Source organism: Corapipo altera, unplaced genomic scaffold, assembly GCF_003945725.1.
Source record: "Corapipo altera isolate COAL_440 unplaced genomic scaffold, ASM394572v1 0, whole genome shotgun sequence".
NCBI lineage: Eukaryota > Metazoa > Chordata > Aves > Passeriformes > Pipridae > Corapipo > Corapipo altera.
This window is the reverse complement of record NW_020884872.1, coordinates 37,787,806-37,797,094: the sequence shown is the minus strand read 5'-3', so window position 1 is coordinate 37,797,094 and position 9,289 is coordinate 37,787,806.

Here is a 9,289-nt window from a genome sequence, read left to right as displayed (position 1 = left end):
CAGTTTCTCATTATTTAGCAGATCCAGCTTCGGCATTTTAATTTTAGATATTCAATAATTTCTCATCTGCCAGATTCTAACTTTGATGTACCAATCTCTTTATTACTGTATATATTAACAATTTCCCTATTATTAATTTTGATGCAGTTGATATTTGATCACTAATAAACACCTAACCATAACTTGTGAATTGCCCTGGTCTTTGAATTATTTTTATAATGTATTTATTATTACATATGCATAAACAGAAATGGAAAATAGATGTACAGATTTTTATATACAAAATTATGGGCAGTAAAACTTAGTTTGGTGGAAAGCTGAAAAAACTATTTGGCAGTTGTTATAGCTAAAGAATAACCAAATATTTAAATGTCTATATTAAAAAGACATTTACAAAATTTTTTGTTACTGTTAACACATGTATTCAGCAACTAGAAGAGGGATAGGTACGTAAAGGGGAATAAAACATGTATACAATATTAGATACATAGCTTTAGATATAAATTGAGGTGCACGTGTATTAAGATGGTGTGAAAGAGAGAGGAGTGTGAAGAGAAAAACATTGCTACCACACACTGCCTTCATTTTTCAAAATACTCTGTTTTTCTCAAGGAAGTCTTTCTGCCCCTTTTTTTCTTCTCCATTTAACTGTGTAAACCTTCAGCATGGAATCCCAGAAAACCCTTTGCATGTCTGTATAAAATGTTCTCTACTTGCAGAAGATTGAAAATGCCACCTTTTGAGTTCCCTGACTTTTGACACTTTAACCCCCTTTTCTTCTAGGTTGTGGCTGGGATAAATTAGCACTGAAAAGATAACTTTCAAGGCAACCTTGAGCTATTGCCAGCTCACTATCTTAGGCCCTGAAGCTATCCTTTATCTGGAGTTATGCTGAGTTAGTGTATTCTGCTTGGGAGCTGTGACTCATGAATAAAAACGTATTTTTATTTAAACACTTTGATCATGTTGTTGTCCTGTGCTTTTGGTGTACTTGGCCAGCTTGAATGTGTGGCCTGGTTATATCCTGATTGCACAGTGATCGAGTGGCATATGCAAACTAGTGCTCCTTTACTGTCATGTCCTGGAAAAGGAAAACTCTTCCTTTGCTCTTGCAAGCATCATATTTGTGACTGCAGTGTTCTGGAGGCTGAGCCTTTTCCTGACCTGACTGATCCCAGGATGAAGTGTGTTACTGCAGGCATTGCCTACTGAGGTTCTGCTTACACGGCTGGCCTTTGTTGCTGAATCACAAGAAATTATTGACTTTATCTGACTAACTGATATTCATGCTTTGCCTTTCTGACTGCTAAGAAGCTGCCTGTGAATTTAATGCAGGGGATGAGTCTGCTACTGTAACAAGAAATGTGATAAAAAAAAAAAAATCTGCAGCGTGAAAAACACATCTGCAGCATGAAAAACTAGAAAATGAAGGAGATAGTGACAGCAGGCCAGGTAAGTCAAAGCAACCTTTCCTTACTGGGAAAGGTTGGTCCTGTGCACACAAGAGGGGAAGAAATCTTGGGCCAATGAATTTGCATAAATTAACTTTTGGCATTCCCGACCCTCTTGGGATTTTAGACACTGTAACACTAGCAAAATGCAGACAGATGCTTCAGTTCATAGTATCTTCTTTAAATTAAAACAAACTCCAATCAAACTAAAGAACAAACAACAATAAAAAGAAAAGGGTGAATGGCAAAAAAAGGCCACTCGGAGTGTGCAAAAGGGGAGACAATGGCTTCTGGGGAATCTTTTCCTCTGTCTCACTTCTCTTGAGTGTTGGAAATTCCATGCCAGCAAGCCATACTTTCTTATCCAAGGCTTTACTTTGATGCCACACCTCTGAAGACAAGTCTTAACTTCTACCAAAAGAAAAGAACACTCCCAGACAAAATCTTCTCCACTGTCATTCTCCAGACCTAAAGACTTTATATGATCATCAGATCCTTCCTAGAGTCCTCTCAGAGCAATTTCTGCCCTTGCAAAATGCCTTTCATTTTCCCTCTCTCTGATCCAACATAACCCAGTTGTTGCTTCCCCTGGTTTTCTGCAGTTGTTTCCTGTAGACATTAGTACCTAGGTAGTAGTACAGTAGGCAGTACCTAGTAGTACCAAGTACCTAGGATGGAGGTAAATCATGAACTTCAGGTCTATGAAACAACTCCTAATATTTGGACCCTCTGAGGTGTTGGCACTAATTTCAGAAACAGAAAAGTCTCTAATTCATATACATTCTTGTTTTTTCTGGTGAGCATAAAGTGCGTTTATTAGCAGGCACTTCCAGAGTGCTCTTCTCCTACATGTTAAGGAACAAGGTAAATTAAAAGGTAAATTGTGTTTCATGAATTGTGCATTAATAGATAAATTCTCACCTAATATCAGAAGAAGAGACAGAACTCCTATTGTTTGCTAATGTGTTTCTAATATAAGATGGCCTTTAAAATGTGACATTGTATTTAAAAATGATCTAAGAGCCATTTAGAGAAAATTTCGTATGGAATAAAAATAGTGATGAAGTATTTATAAATATTTACATATTTATTAAGAACATGAAACTCAGCACTAATTTTAGTACTATGGTAACACCAAAGAGGGTAGGATACTTTTATGGTTATTCTGAACTTTACTTTGTGTGAACATACGGTAGTCATCACTGAGCTAGAGGTCTTCCACTGTCCTTGGAGAGCAGTATATGTAAAGATGAGATTTGTGATTCTGTGAACTACTCTGCACTGCAGACTGTGTCGCTGGCAAACTGTCACCAACGAACCAAGGTGAAATGCCTTCCAAATTACTGTTCTCTCTGTGCTTTATGTAGTTTCAAGAATACTACCTGTGAGAAGGCAAGAATGAAGAATCAAAACACTCAGGGTAACTTAAATTCAGCATCATGAAGGGATCAGGTGTTCACATGTACTGCGGAGACTTATATGGGTGGGTTCCCTAGATCAAATTCCTTGAAAGGTCACAGGGAGGAACAAGCATCTCAAGTCTAAACAAGGGAAGAACAAGCAGCTCCCACCCTAAATGATATGTTAAAGGTAGATTGGACAAACCGTATCCGAAAATACGCCTTCTAACTAGGCACTTGGGATGACTAACTTAGATGTAGATCACAGACACTGGAAACATCAGGTAAGGATGAATGCCTCTATGTCTGACTCCTCATTTTTCAGAATATGTATATTATAACAATATTTTTTGCTCTAGGTGCTTTTGATCAGTCTCAAAATTATTTGCTTATGGCCTTGCCTTTTCTGCTGAGGTAAGCTTACATGTAGCTTTTCTGTTTTGAGTCTACTTTAAGTAGATAAATGTTGCACCATTCCAGTTGTCCCTTACTGCATTCAAATTTGTCATTTTTCTTAAGGAGAGAACTCAGCATACAGTGTAGAATTTAATTTAATTATACTTCTAGATGTGTATATCAGTAAAAGCTTGTTTCATAGAGCACACTTAGTGAAGACCTGAGGACCATGAAATATATGATGGTTTAGCATTTCACGTTTGCTATGTCATTATGCTGCTGAAGGAGAATAAGAGAAATTAGTTTACTTACTTACTGTTTGTGAGATACCCAAATGCTATACTGACTACTGCTTTTCTAAGATGGATATATGTTTCTACATCTTTAGAGGGAAAAAAAGCATTGAATCATACTGAAACTGCTTAGTTTCTCAAGTCAAGTGAAATTTGGATTTGTGGCAAGCTACAAATATATAATTAGAGGAGGCACTACACAACTCTAATAGGAAGTTCAGGTCCTTCTGGTACAAAGACATGCATTTTTTGTTACAATACACAAATCTCCCTGTAATGAAAACAGAGAAGTATTAAAGCAATTCAGATGCACTTCTCTAGCAATGATAGAAAGATCACATGGCCCAGTAAATTTTTGTTGCATACAAGATATCAGGACATATTCAGCCAGTAGTAAATAATTTTGTTTCATGATGTTTATCACCAGTACCATGAAATCTACCAGTCTCAGTGTCTCATATTTTCCAGCACCAGTTATGTGAGGGCTCCAAAGCTCAAGACTCCCATATTTCCCAAAAGGAAGAAACTCAGGGAGACAATTAAGAGATCCGTCATAAGCCTGTGCAGCTCACTCTGGTTCCTGCATTATCCTACACTTAAACAAGGGCCTTGAACTCCTGACAGCATTATGAAGCAATGTTCGTCAGTTCTTTGCTCCGGGCAGCACTGGTTTTGCTAACTTGAATCATCTTGAAGTTAAGTGCCTGGACTCTCTTTACGGTTAATGAAGAGAAATCACCACCTTCACAGTGTAATTCATTTCTGCTAATTTAGATATCTTGGCTGGGGCTTGTACTCCACCCCCCTGTTTCTATGGGACCTGTGGTTAAATAAAAGACATCAATGTACTCATGTATGGGTGGTTCCTCTGCAACCTTTCATGAAGAATAAATGTTCAACAAAAGAATAAAAGAGAAATGGAGAAATGTTTTTACTTGAGTGAGAGTAAAAGATCACCCTTACCAAAACTGGGAAAAAAGAGGCATGAAAATCAGTATGTGAGAGAAAGGTAGAAGACGGTTAAAGTGAGGAAATAGTGACTATTTCTAAATATACTAAACAGCCAACTCACTCTGGATCTGCTTCTCCGGTCACTAGTGGTGTTCCCCAGGGGTCTGTGTTGGGTCCAGTCCTGTTTAACATCTTTATTGATGATTTAGATGAGGGGATTGAGTCCATCATCAGCAAATTTGCTGATGAAACCAAATTGGGAGGGAGTGTCGACCTGCTGGAAGGCAGGAGGGCTCTGCAGAGGGATCTGGATAGACTTGAGAGATGGGCTGATTCCAATAGGATAAAGTTCAATAAAGCCAAGTGCCGGGTCCTGCACTTTGGCCACAACAACCCCATGCAGCGCTACAGGCTGGGGACAGAGTGGCTGGAAAGCAGCCAAGTAGAAAGGGACCTGGGGGTACTAATTGACAGGAAGCTCAACATGAGCCAACAGTGTGCCCAGGTGGCCAAGAAGGCCAATGGGATCTTGTCCTGTATCAAAAATAGCGTGGCCAGCAGGAGCAGGGAAGTGATCCTTCCCCTGTACTCTGCGTTGGTGAGGCCACACCTGGAGTATTGTGTTCAGTTCTGGGTTCCTCAGTTCAGAAAGGATATTGAGGTGCTGGAGCGGGTCCAGAGAAGAGCAACAAGGCTGGTGAAGGGACTGGAGCATAAGTCCTATGGGGAGAGGCTGAGGGAGCTGGGGTTGTTTAGCCTGGAGAAGAGGAGGCTCAGAGGTGACCTCATCACTGTCTATAACTACCTGAAGGGAAGTTCTAGCCAGGTGGGGGTTGGTCTCTTCTCTCAGGCACTCAGCAATAGGACAAGGGGGCACGGGCTTAAGCTCCGCCAGGGGAAATTTAAGTTGGATATCAGGAGAAAATTCTTTACAGAGAGAGTAATCAGGTATTGGAATGGGCTGCCCAGAGAGGTGGTGGATTCACCATCCCTGGAGATTTTTAAACGCAGATTGGACGTGGCACTGAGTGCCATGATCTAGTAAATGGACTGGATTTGGACCAAGGGTTGGACTCGATGATCTCGGAGGTCTTTTCCAACCCAATCGATTCTATGATTCTATGATTCTATGATTCTATTTAATTTAATGGTAACACTTCTGCCTATTTCAAGGAATGGGATAAAGCCAGACAGCATTGCAGGTGAACACATGTCCATTAGGAAATTAATGATCATTGTGATAAGAATGTTTAGAAGAGTGAAAAATCAGGCTGGCTTTAAACATTAAAATGTAACTTCACTAAATTAATTAATTAATATTTCTTGATCATGGCTAAATCTTATAGAATATTAATCATTACTGTTTTGTACACAAACCTGTTAGTCTTTAACACTTATCCTGAATTAGCTGTGAGCACGCAATATCAAGGAGCTGATGCCGTGTAGTTGTGTCTAAAGGAATCCACACAACAAATGTTAGTCTTCATCCCAGGGGCTCATGCATCAAGTTCCAGATTTCATGGGTATGAAAGCCAACAAATGCCACAGGACTGTTCTTTTTAAGTACCTCATTTAATGCGCTTTTTGATGAAGTTAGGGTATTGGGGTACAGTGTTCATAACTACATGACATGCAGTGAGGTTAAATTAAGATTCTCATTTTTTTTAACTACTCAATACTGTGAACAGTACAATCTGATACAGTCTGTAGAAGTTTCATTTGGATCAAAGGCAGTGCTTGTAATGTGTCTGAAAATGTAAACCTTGGACAGTTCTGATGTCTAAATTCTCTAAATTCCAATGAACAGTAGCTATGGTACTATTTTATTTCACGATGCCATACTCATTTATCAGCAATTATCTTGACCTTTATCCCTTTTTGATTTTATAGAGTTAACAGTTGATGAAATCAGAACAGTACAGTGCAGGCAGTATTGCTGAAACTCTTGTAATGATTAGCTTGACAACATATCCTTAAAGCAAACGGTAGAAATTTAATCAAAAATTTTTTCTTTTTTTTTCATGCATCCATGAGAGGACGAGGTCATAAGTAAAGAACAATTTTGTGAAATTATGCTTCAAATTAATTCTATATTTTCTTTTTATATTTTGTGAGTGGGCTCTTAAAATCTCTCTTGAAACTCAAGGATAGTTCACACTTCCTAACTTTTGGCTCCCACTGATTAGAGCTGTGGAGTGAAACTGAGTGAGTTTCAATATGATGACATATTTATCTTCCCATTGTGCATAAAGGGAGCTTAGGAAAATCAGGCTTGGTTGGAAATATTAAGTTAGTGCCTAAAAGAAGCTTACCCTGTTCATTGTTGGTCAGTGATTTTCCAGAATGACAAGGTAAGTGTTTGTACCATGCTTTTATTGCTAATATCTGATGCTTCAAACATCCCTGTTTCATGCATCCCTGTAGAAGTTTTAAAAGGAGTGACAATATCTACTCAATGAAACTGCAGCCTCTGGAATCACTTTGCACTTTTTTTTGTAGAAAACCAGATGGATACATCAAAAGACCAATCTTTGTCATGTGTAATATTTTGGGGCATGATGTAAATTGTTGCAATTACTGTGAAATAGGGGTATAGCAGATGAAGGTTTCAGTTTTAATGGTTACATAGACTTCTCTCTCATACCAGTAGGAGATCAAGATTAAATCTGGCATGCTTTCTCTGCATTAATACTGCTATTTAATTTTCCTTTTCTTGGCAAAAAAGTATATGCTGATAGTACCCTAAATATTAGTACTTACCTTTTTGCATTTTATTTGAAAATGAATATACTTTCACAAAATTATTATCAAGTTAAAAAAGATTTAGCGCTATAACCTTCTTCTAGGCACAAGGATTCATTATTTTCATGCCTGTCAGCCTCACTGTTGTTTAAGGAGGTCTTATGTATTCAGTTTCAGAAAAGTGCAGGAAGGAGGAAGGTTTATGGGAAAGTCAAGCTGTTACACTGAGTCATATGCAAACATCTTCTGATCTCTCCTGATATGACATCAGTAAACTTCAAGGCATGGGAAAAAACACAAAAGTAAATGAGTGCCAGAACACGCTAGAGAGAATAGAAAGTTTATACGAGATCGGGAATTAAAAGAATCTGAAACGTTCATATTGAGTAGGCCAGGGGTATGCTGGCTCACACACATCCTTCAGTCTCTTGGCTAGGGTGTAGGAATATGGCAGTTGATCTATTTGCTTCTTTCAAAATGTCATTACACCACGAAAAACAATGCTTTGCTTTCTTGACAATTAAGAACTGTAAAAGGTGTTACTCACAATTCAGAGGTTCACTCAGAAACCTCTGGTGGGTTCCTGTGTGACAACAGGCTCTGGAGGCATCCCCTGCACATTGTGCTGTGAGGTTGTGGGCAGCCCCTCACACTGAAGTCCCCTGGGGCTTTCCTGTCTGTCCTTTCATATGTTGCTGGACAATGTTATCATGCAAACTCCAACATGAATGCCTGGTATGATCCCTCCAAACGGGATCAAGAAGGGCACAGAGTCCCCAGGAGCCACAGGTCCCCTATTTGGCTGGTGGTGGGCAGCCATCCAGCAGCCTAGCCTACCTCTGCCCAGAACTGGTGCCAGCCTTGATCCATCCTTGCAGGAAGGTAGTGGTGGCCTTTCTTTCAGATAAAAACTTTCACTCCAAGAAGAGCAAGTGGTGGAGTTGTCCCTTATAATAGTTTGGTATTTTTTTGTTTGATACTTTTTTGCTGTTGTTGTGGGTTGTTGTTTGGAGTTTGGTTTGATTTTTTTTTTGTTTGTTTTTTTGGTGTTTTTTGAATGTTTTAGCTCCTGTCTGTGCCTATGATATTCTGGTAACATGACCTAACACCACATATTTTAAATTTGTTATCTAAATTGCATAAATCAATGCTTTTACTTGTTGCTTTTTGAACATTCAACTTACATTTACATGCATGATTTACATTTAAATATGATCAGCATATTTTTAAAAGTTACTAGTGATTTTCATGTAGACAACGCATTGCCTTAGTGCCAGCAGTTGAGTGGCAACAGTTTTTAGTGACAGAAAAACGCTGGAATTAGACTTGAATAATTTACAGGAATCATTTGGAAGCTTGGTTTTGGTTCTCTAGGTTTTTTCATGGGTTCATTTTTAAAGTATTCATACGCAAAAAGAGACATGAAGGAAGAGCTAGAAGTGAAAAAAACAAAATTAATATTGTACCAACTATTAAAAAACATCTCCAATTCTTCAAAAAATGGTTACTTGATTAAACAAGAAATGCAGACTATACATCATGATTTTTGCAGTGGACACAGAATTTTAAAGATACCTCTTAATAGCAAATTCCAGAACTGTGAAAAATTATTTGAAGAATGTAAGACACGAGTGATATTAATTCCTAGAGATGATTTTGAAAGTCTTCAAGTGGAAATAAAAAATAAGCTTTTATCAAACCTTAAAAACAATACTCCAGATGAATGAAAAGCAGAAAAATCCCCAAAATTTTCAAGCTTAACAGCTTTTTTGGACTACACGAGTAAAATTAGAAGATTCTGTGGAAAGTGTTAATAATGTGGTCATAAAATATAAACATAATTCGTATTTTCATCTGAAGAAAAGGATAAAGGTGTTTTAGTCTTGCAATACATGAATGATTCCAATCAATGGGATCTTTTTTTTTTAGTAAATAAAATAGAAAAATATAACAATGAATGAAATGATTTTGGAATTCTCTTTGTTCTTAGCTCAAGACTGGTGCAGATTATCTTCAAAGTGTTATAGAATTAAATGTTTTCCAATGCGTTGAAGAC